Source organism: Lepisma saccharinum, chromosome 20 (genome assembly GCF_977018435.1).
Source record: "Lepisma saccharinum chromosome 20, izLepSacc3.1, whole genome shotgun sequence".
In the NCBI taxonomy this organism is placed as follows: domain Eukaryota; kingdom Metazoa; phylum Arthropoda; class Insecta; order Zygentoma; family Lepismatidae; genus Lepisma; species Lepisma saccharinum.
This window is the reverse complement of record NC_139248.1, coordinates 31,358,157-31,373,087: the sequence shown is the minus strand read 5'-3', so window position 1 is coordinate 31,373,087 and position 14,931 is coordinate 31,358,157. Positions and strand designations below refer to the sequence as shown.

The following is a 14,931-nucleotide window of genomic DNA, read 5'->3' as shown; positions in this document are numbered from 1 at the left end:
GTAACGCCTCAACTCAATACTTTTGTCACAGATATTAGAAATGTTTTCCTTGTACTGCCACATATTTTTCACGTCTTTTCAGAAAGTAAACTTACAATCGCCTCAAACTTTCGCACAAGTTTATTTTGACAAGAATCGTAAATAAAATCCTTTCTTCTAAAGTGTATGAGCCTCCCGATGACGCAGTGGTACCGTTCTCACCTCGTAATCAAGGGGTCCCGGGTTCGATACCCGGTGGAGGCACATAGTGCTTCGGATCCCATTAGCCTTACTGTGCATAACGTTGACTTAAAACACCAACTCAAACAATTCTAAAGTGTACTTACGTTACGGCATTTTAACACCAGTAATAACACTTATCTGTTTATCACTTATCACATTCGCGAAGTATTTTATTGCCTGTTCCTTCAAATATCTCAAGTGTCGTGCATCTTAGGTGTCAGAACTACTTACAACTAGTTATTATATCCCGTGATTGAGCTCCATGGATAGAAACATTAATTCAAACGCTAAACGCATGGCAACGAAAATAGGCGTCTGGGCAGAATGCGCTGTTGCCACATATGGGAAAAGCAAAGCGAGAGTGGGACAAAAGTCGCTGGTTCTCGCGCACTGTGTGGCAACATCAACAGGGCTGCATTGCCTAGTTCAAGCGTCAGACCGACCTCTCTCCGGGCCACTTTTATGTCATTCCTGACCTTTCGAGCAAACACTGTCAGTTTGTAAGTAAATCATGAATTACAAAGACCAACTCTACAACGATACATCTCATTCTCTTAAACGTAACATCGCCCCTTCCTGTGCATAAAATGGACTTGAAACAACAAATCAATCAATCATTCTCTTAAACCTCTGAACCCACGAGATTGTTCTTCGACGTGGCAACAGCGCGAACTTCTGCCACCCGCCTAATTTCATGGCCGTGCGTATAAACCTACATATTTGTAAAAGAAACTGAACTTGCATGTAATATATAAAACTTATGCATTCTGTATGAACAGGACGAACAACAGAAAGAATTGTTTTCTAAGTCAGCAATTCTAGCTACGCTAAAAACAGTGAACGACTGCAGGTCTGATGCTATCTTTGTTCAGCAAGGCAATAAAAACACTACACAACGACCCTATGAAACAATTTACTACGCCAAGATGTCAAAATTAGCAGATACCATTACATAGAAGTGCATTGTAAAACCGCATATGTTTATTTTTTCTTGTCTTCTGCCACGTTTTTATGTTTCCGCTGTTTCTTGCAGTGGTAGACAAAGGAAAACAATTTGTACGTTCTCCTTTTCTGATTCTTCTAACTCTGATTCTCTTATGACGCTTATCTACCTCTACTAATTACGGCGCTGCTGAATAGCCTATAAGCTGTAATGTAAATAATTGAAAAATCGATTTGAATAGTGTATTCAACTGGCTAAGTTGATAAGAAGTTATAAACCTTTCTACGCTGCCTTATGAACTCAGTCACAATTAAATCGTACAAAAATAATCCAAATTCAAATATGCTGCACGACTATCAATTATATTTCGAGGCAAACTGTTAAAAAGGGTGATCATTTTACAAATGGCGTCTCCTGGCATAAATTTAGAAATTCAGGAATGTCAACAAGCCGTTTCATCATTAAAAGAACCTATAAAACTAAATATATCTGTTGGCCCTCTCTAGCATGTTGTATGACTTCAACCGAAGAGTAACAACAAAATTTACAAGTGAATATATATATATATATATATATATATATATATATATATATATCCTTTCCAAAGAGTTTTTGGAGCAACGTCAGGAATAACAGTAGAGAAAAGGAGTGGGCGAAGCGAAGCAGGGCTCTCTGCTGCAAACGGCTGATGGCTGAAGCCACGGTTTCACCTCCATGCACTCACTTCTTCTCACGCGTTTATTGGTCGTGCCGTGTCGAATCACTAATTGATCAGAGGACTTACTTTTGTTCGCTTGCTGCATAGACTCCTGGGACACAGTATTGTGAAGCAAGTTTACGATAGTACATATTGCAATACAGTAATCTTCTTCTAATATCTCGGTGGCGATACAAATGTCCAAAGTGTAAAAGTTTCTATTAGCCTCTGCATAATACAACTATTGTTTTTTAATCACTATTTATAAAACAATCGATTTTATAGTACTAAGACGAGCAATTTCTCTTACTGTTGCTTCTTCTTCCATTAGCATCACAACCCTTTGTGGGTTTTAGCTTTCTCAGACAAATCATTCCAATCTTTCCTCTTCTTTGCCATTTCTTTCCAATTTCTAACTTTGAGAATCTTTAAATCTTCGCATACATCTTCAATCCATCTCATCCTAGGTCTTCCAATTGGTCGCCTTCCCATAGGTTTCCATTCTAGTATACGTTTTATAGTTCTCATGTTATCCATTCTTTGTATGTGGCCTAACCACTTAATTCTTTGACTTTTAATATATCTTATAATATATCTTATAATGTCTGCACCATTGATTAATTTTTCTAGTTCCACATTATTTCTTATTCTCCATATATCATTTTCTATCTGTACTGGGCAAAAGATCTTCCTTAAAATTTGTCTCTCAAATATACTTAATTTGTTTCTATCCTTCTGTGTTAGGGTCCAGGTTTCAGCAGCATATGTAACCACTGGTCTTATCATAGTAAGATATATCTTCATTTTTGTATTTCGTTTCAGAAATTTCGATTTTAGCAGGGATACATTTGCATAATAGGCCTTATTACCTTTCTTTATTCTTTCATCTATTTCAGATTCTATTTTATTGTTTTCGTTAAGTGTAGATCCAAGGTATGTAAAGTTACTAACACATTCAAAAGAGTAATTATTTATTAATATTGATCTGTTATTATTCATGTTTGTTCTATTAATATTCATGTATTTAGTTTTCTTTTCATTGACTTGGAGTCCTACTCTAGCAGCTTCCTCTACTAGACTTATAAATGTTTCTGAAAGAGCTTTCTTAGTTCTTGCTACAATAGCTACATCGTCAGCATATGCTGTGACTTGTTTTAGTCTAGTACTGATGTCTCCTCTCACATCTAATTTTTTAATCACCGAGTCCAAAACTAAATTAAATAATGTTGCTGAAAGAGGATCTCCTTGGCGGACTCCTGTCATGACATCGAAAAAGTCCGATCTTGAATTTTCAATTTTAACTGAGGCTCTAGTGTTTTGAATTGTCATTCGGATTAATCTTACTAATTTATTTGGTATTCCAATTTCTTGTAACCTTTGTAATATTGTTGGTCTATATATTGAGTCGAAGGCTTGTTTGAAATCAATAAACAAAACATGCAAATCTATATCATATTCATAGCATTTCTCGAATATCAAACGCATCATCAGGATGTTATCTGTTGCTTACAAACATTAATTATGAAATTATTGATTTGTATTTTATCCTTAACTGTTTATTATATTTTACTTATATAGTAATAACATAAGTGACTCATGAATGGCGTAGTTGCTTTGTAATCAAGTGTTCCCGGAGGCACATTTGTTCGGATACCAATTTAAACTGTACGTCCAGACCTGATTAACCGATCGTTGCACAAAGGTGACTTAAAGAGGAAAACACTCGACACTCAAGTTATCGACACATGTTACATAAGTTTTTGAGAAGTTGTAATGAGTATACTTTATGCACAGATAGGCTAAACGGGATTGGACCTACAGATTAAAGTGAGATTCGAACCTTTATGACCCTCCACCGGGTATCAAACCCGTTACCCCTTGAATACAAGGCTTCGACGTTACAACTGAAGAAGCCTATATGCAAGATAAGTATTAATATAATGTGTGTAGAGTAAAACAATTATGAATGTTATTAGAAAAGGTGCAAAATCAGTAATGCAAGTATGTAATCTTAGTGTAAGCAATTAATAATGATAATAGGAATAACAAGTTGAGTCAGTGTACAACGTAAAATAAATATGTAAATATATGGTTTCTTGATTACCAGTATAGAAACATCACATTCCTCGCAGTAAACTCCCCCACCTCATACGCAGTCACCTACATTAGAGAGCCTCCCCCACTGTTCAAATTCGCATGTTGGCTTCCGAGAAGCAATGTTGAACCCGATATCGACCATCATCTGGATTACCTTCGTTTGCTAACACGTGTGTATTGTTTTAACGCACAGTCATAAGTTCATTAAGCCGTCGCGGTTCTTTTAAGTGGATTTCGCTGAAGCTTTGTTGCCAAGTATTTTTCATTATTGAAATCTCTCATTGTTTTTTTCTTGCTGTGTCGATTTGATAACCATGGAATTAGTCTGTAGATTTTTCATTAACCAGTTCCTACGGAAGTAAATTTCATCAATGTGTATGACACATCTACAAATCACTGATTCCCATTCACACATCATGTTCTTCTGTAGACCGAAAGACGAAAACAAAATCAATATTACATATGGAGTAAAGCAGTAGAAGGTAAATTAACAAATGCATAATTAATGCAATTCCTCAACGTCAATACAAGCACGTATCTGGAAATATATTTCGGGGTGGGGGTACGAACCAAATGCCCCTCAGGAATAATAATAATAATAATGTTTAAATTAAAACAATTGTTATAATTGTATTAGTACTAATTAAATTATACATTAATGAATATTATATTGTTATTATTAAATGAATAGGAAATAAGTATGAGAATAGAGATGTAACAGCACGTATTAATTATCTAGCTTACCTGTAGTTAAGATAGGCATAATGTGCATAAAAACAAGTGCCCTGGTAAATAAATTAATGTCAAATAGATGAAGAATTGAATATATATTGAATAAAAAAAAAGAATGTTAGATCCAGTTGGCGAAAAGTAAAGTCCCTGATTAATATTTTATGCATATTATCACAAATAGTAGTGTGGAATCATAAATCTTTCGTATTGTCTTCAAAGTCGTTTGATTCCAATGTAATCCTTGCCTTCTAATAAGCTCAGAGAAAATTATAACCATTTATTATTCAATAAATGCTAAACAAGTATTCTTTGTAGCTAATCAGTGGTGATTTATTCATCATGGAGTTTTGGACTTTTGACCACTGTTAATTTTTACAAAAAAATAATTTTTTTACCTACGTTTCGGAGGCCGAATCTGCCTCCGTCTTCAGGGTAGCGTGTAGTCTGTTATGTCACATAAATGGTTGCCTAGGAGGATTGTTCAAGGAGACCTAGGCTCTACCTGGCACTTTTTTCGTATATGAGGTCCTTGTGACTGCAGACGCGGTGAAGCCTAGGTCACCTTGAACAATCCTCCTAGGCAACCATTTATGTGACATAACAGACTACACGCTACCCTGAAGACGGAGGCAGATTCGGCCTCCGAAACGTAGGTAATTTTTTTTTTTTTTTGTAAAAATTAACAGTGGTCAAAAGTCCAAAACTCCATGATAAACAAGTATGTTTACATTATTTATTTTTAGTACTTGGTAAGTCTTTCGAGGGGGTCCTGACCCCTTGTACCCTCCCTAAATAGGTCCTTGTAATATAGTATCAATATTAGATTAACATACTTATGAAATACAACCTATTTTGAAAAGCAATTCACATGTAATGTTTCTTTATTATTTGACAACATAGGTTCTTATGTACCATAATTAAAAAGTCTTCCCCAAGTTCGATTGCATATCTCATCTCTGTCATTTTTGTTCCCTGGGCCTCTCCGATGGCGCAGTGGTAGAATCGTCGCCTTGTAATCAAGGGGTCCGGGATTCGATTCCCGGTGGAGGCACATAGTTGTTCGGATCCCACTTTAAACTTTAGGTCCAGTCCCGATTAACCTTACTGTGCATAAAGTGGACTTAAAACACCAACTCAATCACTGTTGTTCTGCAAATCTGATTTGATTTTATAATAATTTCACAATTAATATAACAGTAAAAAATAATCAGAATGTGTTTTGAGGATTACTCAGTTTGTTATGTTTCAAAAACCAAACTTCAGACAATCTTATATAACTTTATTGAGATTTGCGAAGTGTAACGATGTGAGAATATCAGATTGTTGTATAGCCTTTAAGGTTTGCACGTAAAAGATAGATTTTTTTAAAAAAAAAGTTAGACCCTTTCATAAAGATAGCATATTACACAGAAAAATACAGAGTGTCCCAAAATGAATGTTACCATTTCAATTGAAAATAACATCTTTATTAATCAATCTGTTGACAAGAAATTTGAATGACACATAGTATAAACAGGAGTGGAATATTATATCCCGTAGGTGAGCTCCAATATTCGCCAGACAGACACTTTGGGTCTTTGGAGAACGGATAATCTCTCGATACTCTGACTTTAACTGGCCTCCCAGATCCCCTGATTTAACAACACTAGACTATTTCCTATGAGAGTTACCTCAAAGACCGGGTGTTCTGAAGTAGGTCCAGGACACTCTCCATCTCAAAAACAACATCCAGGAGGAGATTCAAGACACATTAAGGAAAGTCATGGAACAAGCTAATGGAAAGGGCACGTGTCTGTCTGGCGAATAATGCAGCCCACCTACGGGGTATCATATTCCACACCTAAATAATGAATCTCCTGTTTGTATACTATGTGCCATTCAAATTTCTTGTCAACAGATTGATTAATAAAGATGTTATTTACACTTGAAATGGTAACATTCATTTTGGGACATCCTGTAGTTTTTGGTAACCTAACATTTATTTAAATAGGCGACAAGCCTATTTAAGAGAAGGTTCAAGGACAAGGGTACATCGAATAAAATTCTTTTAGTAATCGCATACATATGTTTAGACTTATGAAAATGTTAGGTAAGCAATACCAAATTTAGTATACAGTACCATTTTTTTGTTTAGAATTACCAAACAACTTAACCAAACGTGTCATGTTAGTTCAAAGTGTGACTGAGAACACATTTATTTTTATAGTACATCGTTTCTATGGTTCTGTATGGTAATCGTAGAGGAAATTCAAGATATGACAAAAACATTTCCAGACCAGAATTCGAATCTGCTACCTTCGTTGGCGAGTTTCCGAACTTGACCACTGAGTTGGCTAGACCTAACACACACGTATAAAGATTACATGCATGAGGAAAGTGATGTCGGCGAAACCCATATCGTAACAGAAATGTAAGGGAAATGACAAGAATACTGAGAGAGTCGTATGGGATGATGTAGCTACGAATGAATTAACAAGAGAACAGAGAATTTGAAGTTTGAAGGAATTTAAAGGAAACAAGTTTACGAGTCAGCGTGTCCATATAGGGACCTTCCCTATGGTGTAGTGGTAATGTCTTCGCTTTGTAATGAAGGAGTCCCGGGTTTGATATCCAGCGGAGGTGCATAGGTGGTGATCCGGATCTTACTTTAAACTGTAGCTCCAATCCCGATTACCCTATTTGTGGACTTAATAACAGAATTAAAACAAACTCGTGTTGATATGTTGAAATAGTCGTCGACAAAAACGTGAAAATTCCCATTAATTCCAGTGTATTTTCCAGCTTCGGTCGTCGCAAAGCCCCAATCAGCTAGTCCGTAAGATACGCCACTGCACACAACGCTTAACCAGCACGATTAATGCTAGCTCCTTGGAACGGAAAGGTCAAAAGAGGTTGTTTAACATAAGCAGTGGTCAAGTTTTCGTCTTGTAGCACGTTTGCTAGAAAATCAATCAAACCATCTCGACAAAGCGAGAGATTCGTTTCACTCCCAAAGGGGGAGCTATATTTGCATGCCTCCTCACGGCAGCTACCTGCCAAGGGTTTTATTATACAGTAAACGACGAGCACAGGAATCGAGATATGGATCGACTTAATCGATAGTGCAGTAACAGGTGCATATAGAACATCCTGGGCTCGATCCCCCACGGGACCTACTTCCCAGCGAAGGGTGCTAAAAGCGCCGTAGAAGCGACGGCGTAAAGAATGCTTAATTCAATGATGCGAACACACGAACATCGTAATTGCTGCCCGAAGGGGGAAACTTTCGTCGAAATGCTCGCAAGAAAGGAGCAGTCTCTGTTTGACGACTCGCCATAAACTGTTCCATGACACGCAAAATCTCCATGGAAGGTAGTTTTGGGCACGAGATTTCCTTAAATCTTTTTTCCGCTATTTTTTCCAGCGAGTTTACAGGAGCTAAACGTGTTACAAGGTAGGCAGGGCCACTGCTAGGATTGATCTCTTGGGGGGAAAGGGGGCGCACGAGTTGAAAAAGAGGAATATTTTAAGCATTGGCTAATTTTGTGGGAGGGACACGTCTCCCTCCGAAAAGGAAACAATTAATTATTATTGTATGTAATGTTATCGATATATACAAACAAACCATATATGTAAAAGCAAATCAAGATAGAATCTTCAATGACTTCATTCGGTAATATTTCTGGCCCAAGTTTATTTTATTTTATTGAGATATCATCATGCCGGTATAAAATTTTTGCATGGTTTCTTCGATTTACCATACTGCGCAGTATTAGCGATTACTTGTTGACTGGCTTTTCACTTCCATATAATTCTGTACTTGCCAACAGCCATTCGTTTACTATCGTCTTGGTTATGAACGACTGCCCGCCCTACCTAGGTCACACGTATAAGGTACAAAGGAGTTTACGGAATATGTTCCTTTGCCATGCGCTGTTCAGATGTGTGTACTTTCTTCTTGCCGCCAAAATGTTTGAAGATTTTGTTCAATACATTCTCTCTCTTAAAGAATTTCTTTAATTGCTGACATTTCTTTCTTAAGCGTTCTAAAAAAAGGGTTGTAATTTACTTCTACATTCATTCCCACTAGTCTACGATACTTACTGTCGTCTCCATCGACAAAGAATGTCTTGTCCACGTGGAGAGCCCATGCTTGCGTAAGGAAATTTTTACGTTTTTTCCAACATAAATAACATTTTCGTTAAATCCAAATAGTGCTAACTACTTTAAGGAAGGTTCAAATTTCGTGTGGCAATGATTGCCAAAATTCTACGATAATTAGTCTTTCTGCTAGGAAATTTGGAAATAAAATCACAAAACAATCGGAACCGTTTCCATATCTTTCTCCAGACAACCTAAGAATGTAAGAAAGTTGAGCTAATCAAAACTGGATTTTTCTACTTTAATATGATATCTCCCATGAGGATTCATTTTCCTGCCTACCCAAGTAGAGTTTTCAGGAAGACAATCCCTACAATTTCAAATAATATATATCAAGGCTACATACAGTCAAAATTACAATGTGAATATCACATATATACAGATGCTTCAAAATCAACGTCTGGAAAAACAGGAGCAGCATTTTACTGTGATAATTCTGCAGAATTTAAAATCTTTCCTTTGCCAGAAGCTTTCGCAATACGACATGCATTGCTTTATGTACAAGAGAAGAAGTTGAATTGAGGTATAATTGCAACCGATTCAGCCTCTGAGATAAATTCTTTACAGTTTGCATCATGGTCATGTCATACGGAATGGTACATTGTTAACATAAGAATACTCACACTGAAATTAACGAGATTGGGATATGATATCAACTTTATTTGGACACCTGGACATTCTTTAATAGAAGGGAACAATATAGCAGATACTTTGGCAAAGTATGCAGCGAATCAAACAATCCAACGGCCGCTTTCAATAAAGTTTCCGCCCGTAGTTTTGGAATCAGAGCAGACACTAAAAAAAATACTATTTACTGACTGGCAAAGCTTGTGGACAAATACTGGCACTCAATGCGGTAAGGCGTACTATTCTATACAAGAAAGAATTCCAAAGGAATGTTGGTTTAAACAGATTCAACTCTCCCGAAGTTCCCTCACAACTATAATGCGCTGCAGGTTAAATCCCACTATCGCCGCAGCTTACCTTTACAAGAAGAATTTCGTGACTTCACCAGTTTGTTTGTGCAATGAATATACTGCAAATCCGAACCACATTATATTTCAATGCAAACTTTATGAAACTTACGGAGAACCATTTTTACAATAATTATACAGGAGTGGACATCAAGCGCCACTGACACTGCCTTGTTTCCTGACTTCACCTTCATCCTCGGTAATCTATATTCTTACAAAATATCTTAATAAGTCGAATATAATTCTGTAAAAGTGTAATGAAATTTGGAAACTATTTATTACGAATGGAATAATTGTGAGTAAATATTATGTGCATACATGTATATAATACCAATTGATAAATTGTTAACTGGTGCATCGATTTTTTCCACAACCAATATATATATATATATATATATATATATATATATATATATATATATATATATATATACCGTAAGTTTATATCCTTGAAAGAGTTTTGTGCCGATGGGGATCGTTTGGAGGTTTTGAATGTGCAACACTGTATCAAGATTACGCTGTAGAAGAAACCGTTAAAAGTGAATGGTTTTCGTGAGCTTCCTTGCAATCCGAAATCTCCGAGCTCGAGTTTTTTGTTCCTTCGCGACTAGATGAAGACAGAGTTGTAAATATAGTGGCGAGCAATGTAAACCAAGAGCGTGTTAATTTCGTACTGAGCGCAAGAGTGTTATTCTTGGTTACTTGCAGTTACTTGTTTGTGTTATTGTAGTGTGTATGTGTGACGTGTCAGTGAGACGATTGGAATGCCAGCCGCAAGATTCACGTTAGAACAAAGATTTTTTATGTATGACACGTACGTGAAAACAAACTCGTGTCGAGACGTGTGTAGGTAATTTGTACAGAAATTCCCATGCGTTTCAACTCCACACAGAGATACGGTTAGACATCTTGTCCTTAAATTACGAGAAACTGTATCGTTAAATTTTAAAACACCTAAGCAAAAACGACGGATTCTAACCGAAGCAAAACTCGATGATATTGGTGCAGCGTTAGAACGTTCTCCAAACAAACCTCTACGCCGTGTTTCACAAGAGGTGGGCGTGTCAAAATCATCGGCACATACAGTCACTAAGCTACTAAAATTAAAACCATACTCCTATAACACAGGTTAGTGCTCGTTTTGCAATATTTATATAAATGTCTGCATATGTCCATAAAAATAAGCGGGCATTTCAGGCCGCAAATGTCGGCATCTCCGTCAGTGCCGCCCGCCACGCTTCTCCCGATCTCTCGGCTGCAGATCGAAATGGACGCACGGTGTATATATATATATATATATATATATATATATATATATATATATATATATATATATATATATATATATAAAACTGGATTTTCAAAACGATCACGTTAATACTACATTATGACTCGGGAATCTCTGGAGCAAACGAACGAAAACACATCGAGAGGGCTCGACCAATGAACGTGCGCACTGCTTTTCTCCGCGGCCATGACTCCCGTTCAATTGCTCTCTGCGCAAATAATAATCAGAGAAAAATTACTAAGTTAGATACTTACATTCAGTCTGAAAAAAATAAACCAGTAGGAAATTATAGAAGCCAGTTGTTTCGTACACAGCTTCAGCTGTCTTAAAATAATAATAATAATAATAATAATAATAATAATAATAATAAAAACAGGGGGAAGTAACTGTAACGGGTAGGTTATGCACTCACAATTTGGGAAATTTCACTCACAGTGTGAAACTACATGCCGGGTAGGTCAGGTATTCAAGTTCAATGGTTCTCTAAAGACGATAGGCTAATAACAACCTTTCATTTTCTATTGGGCCAAGGTTCATGGTGGTACTGTGCGAGTAATTTAAGTTATGTTCTTGACAAGTGGCAGGCAGAGAGGGATAAGATAAGGGGGAACAAGATTCGAGCTACCAAGCCCATCATTGGTGTTTGGCGTTCCTCCTCCCGTCGAGAGGAAGTAATTTTAACGAGGCTCCGAATCGGACACAGCCGTCTCACACATCGTCATTTGCTGCAAGGACTGGACCCTCCGTTGTGCCGTGCTTGCAACGTGTTTTAGGTGTTCGACACATTCTTCTTAATTACCTCAGACAGGGTTTTAAATTTCCAACTATTTGTCTTCTTTATTGGAAGACGATGACATGTGTTTTAGTCAATGGTTTTAGCTTTTTGAGAAGAGCAGGCCTTTTCCACTGTTTCTGAGGTAGTTTTCAAACTATCCTTACCTTTCTAATGTGTTGTGTTTGTTCTATGCAGGTCTCTTTAAATCTTTCATTTTTAACTTTTTTTCAGGTGGGCCTTTAACACCCCCTTTTTTTAGGTCAAGGTTGTAGATAAGGGGATCTTCCCCCCATACACTGAAGGGTACAAAATAGACATTAGTACCGACGCACCCAAAATTTGTAAGTTATCAATCAAGTTCTGAGTCACTGACAGTGACTATCATGGGGTGAAAATTAGGTTAATTTTCAATTTGTTTACGAAACAATTAATACAGTGTATATCTCGTAGCTCCGTAAATTCACATTTTCTCAGTGGCTAAGGTTTCAAGGAAGGTAAAGCAACACCCGGTATTAAGAAGAACTTATGCTGCTTCATATAGACCTATATGTTTCTGTGTGTGTGAGTATGTATGTAAATACAGGGTGGCCACAAAGTCGCTTTCCCCAAAATATTATTTCTTCATTTATTGGGGAAAGCGACTTTGTGCACACCCTGTACTATAATTATGTGCGTATGTGTGTACATGTGTTTATTGAGTATATGAGTATAATTATGAATGTTTGTGTGTAGATATGTATAATGTTATACTTCTGTAAATATGACTTATTAGATTTATGCACTGCTTTAATTTTGTACTAGTATTCTGCACGTAATTACTACTGTAGTTGCGTTTTCTCTTTCACTCTTTTTCTATTGTATTGTATAGTTATAATCTCTATTTTTGAATTGTTATTACTCTATGTATGTACACCTATTGTTAATTGGAGCCAGAGCCCTGTCTTAGGTGATAAATAAAATAAAATGAAAAATAAGCATATTTTTCTTTGTGGTAGTTACACGTCGCCATCTTATGAACTCAACATGAAATCTCCGCTGATGGATACAATCATAGCCAACGCCAAGGAGCACGGTCCTCCTCAACCGAAAATTAATTTTTATATTGATATTACCGGGTTACCTCGACACAAAGGGTCTTAATGTGAAACACCTCGAGGAAGATGCAATTTGAATTTCAAATTCTTCCCTCTTCAGTCCCATAAGCCTAATGGCGGTCATATTTTTTCCGCCATTTTGTTTTCCCCGTGTGTCGAGGTGGCTGGAGGGAATGCATCAAGCAGTGTGTCTCGCTGAAGTTTTCTCGCCTTGGAGAGGTTATTTCGGAAGATGTACTTAAGGAGAGATGATAAATTATGGGTTTATGGAGGCGGGAAATTCACTTCCTCTGCATGGGAAGCTACCTTGTCATGTTGGCTTGCGTTGATGAGAATGTGATGTCTGCCTAAGACGAGAAAAAGATGGGCCTCGTAATGCTTGAATAATTATTGTTTTGGAACTCTATGTTCATTGCCATATTGTGTTTGTACCCACGGGCGTACGCAGGGAGGGTCAAGGGGGCTCAACGTACTCCTAGAATAATAGCTAAAAAAAAGTATTTAATCTTTTATCCTTTTATTTGTTTCTGGGCCACTATTCCATATCAAATTAATCAATAAAAAAATAATTTTTTGAACCCTAAGATTCAGATTTTTAAGATTTTTGTTTCTACATTGTACTTATCAAGAGGACAAAAACCGCCAAATTTCAGATTTATCGGGGTCTGAGTTTTTAGTTATTGACTTTCAAATAAAGCAAAATTTCCCACAATTTGAAATCTTTAAACAGCTGTGGATCAAAAATTGTTTGAACTAGAGAGCTCAAATATGATGTCATTCTAGTCTGTTTTTAATGAATGCAACATGACTGTGGTATGTGAACTTTGCGATTTTTCAAAAGCTCAAAAAAATGAACATTTAAAAAACACCCCTTTTATTTTTTTAAAACAATATATGTTTTTAAAGACCAATTGACTATTTGGGTGCAAAATTTCATTATTATCAATTTCTGAGTTATAAAGGTTCAGACCATTGGTTGATTTGACATGGAATGGCCCGTCTCTATTCTGCTTTTATTATCCTCTATCTTCATTCTACTTTTCTTTCCTCTTTTATTTGCCTTGTTTTCCTCTTTTATTCCTTTGATCATTTCATTTATCTATATTTTCTCGACTGTTTTTCTGTCTTTTTTTATCAATTTTTTCTTTCTCCGACTGCGTGTGTCTGCCTTGCATCTATATTTCATCTTCCTTTATATCTCTCTCTCTCTCTCGATTCTTTATCTCCTTCTATGTCTGTCTTGTTTCCATATTTCATTCAACTTTATCTGTCTTCCTCGCTTCTTTCTGTCTTCATTCTATATTTCACCTTCTCTTATCTCTCCTCGGTTCTTTCTTTCATTTTCTCACTCACTCACTCTTGCTTCTATTTTAACTTCCTTCTCTTTCTCTCTTCATTTCTCGCACCTCTCCCTTCTCTCGCTCTTTCTCTGTATCTCGTTTCATTTATTCCTCTTCTCTTCCTTCATCCTCTGCTATATTTCATGTCTTCATTTCTCTCTACTGATAACACGTAAACATGATGACACAAATTTTCGAATTTGGCAGTACTTTACAACTATTAATTACAGTGGTCTCTATAATTCGAACTCCAAGAGGACACAAAAAGAGAGAGTTCAAATTATCCAAATTAAAGATAGTTTCAAGGGGAATGAACTTCTGTTCGAATTATCCAAGTTCGAATTAGAGAGAGTAGTATGGCTGCTCCAGGACCGTGATGAAATTCAAGTATAATTTTCGGTTTGGAAGGTGAACATTCAAAAAAATTCAAGGGTAGTAGAAGGAGATGTTTTCTCTATTTCAACCTTAAGTATTGCCGCTTCCCACGACCCACGCATACACAATTACGTATATGAACAATATAAAAGATCTGAGTCTTTTCATATCCAAAATTCTAATTCAACTCAATTAAACAGATTTGAGAAATTTCATTTAAGATACGGAGTTTACATTTGACATTTCACACACTC

At 36.5% G+C, this 14,931-nt stretch overlaps 1 protein-coding gene across 2 annotated transcripts in view; it reads right to left on the bottom strand.

Moving 5' to 3' along the window:
- LOC146003849 (inactive dipeptidyl peptidase 10) overlaps positions 1 to 14,931 on the bottom strand; it is a 601,005-nt gene that overhangs the window by 439,085 nt on the left and 146,989 nt on the right. The window lies entirely within an intron of this gene.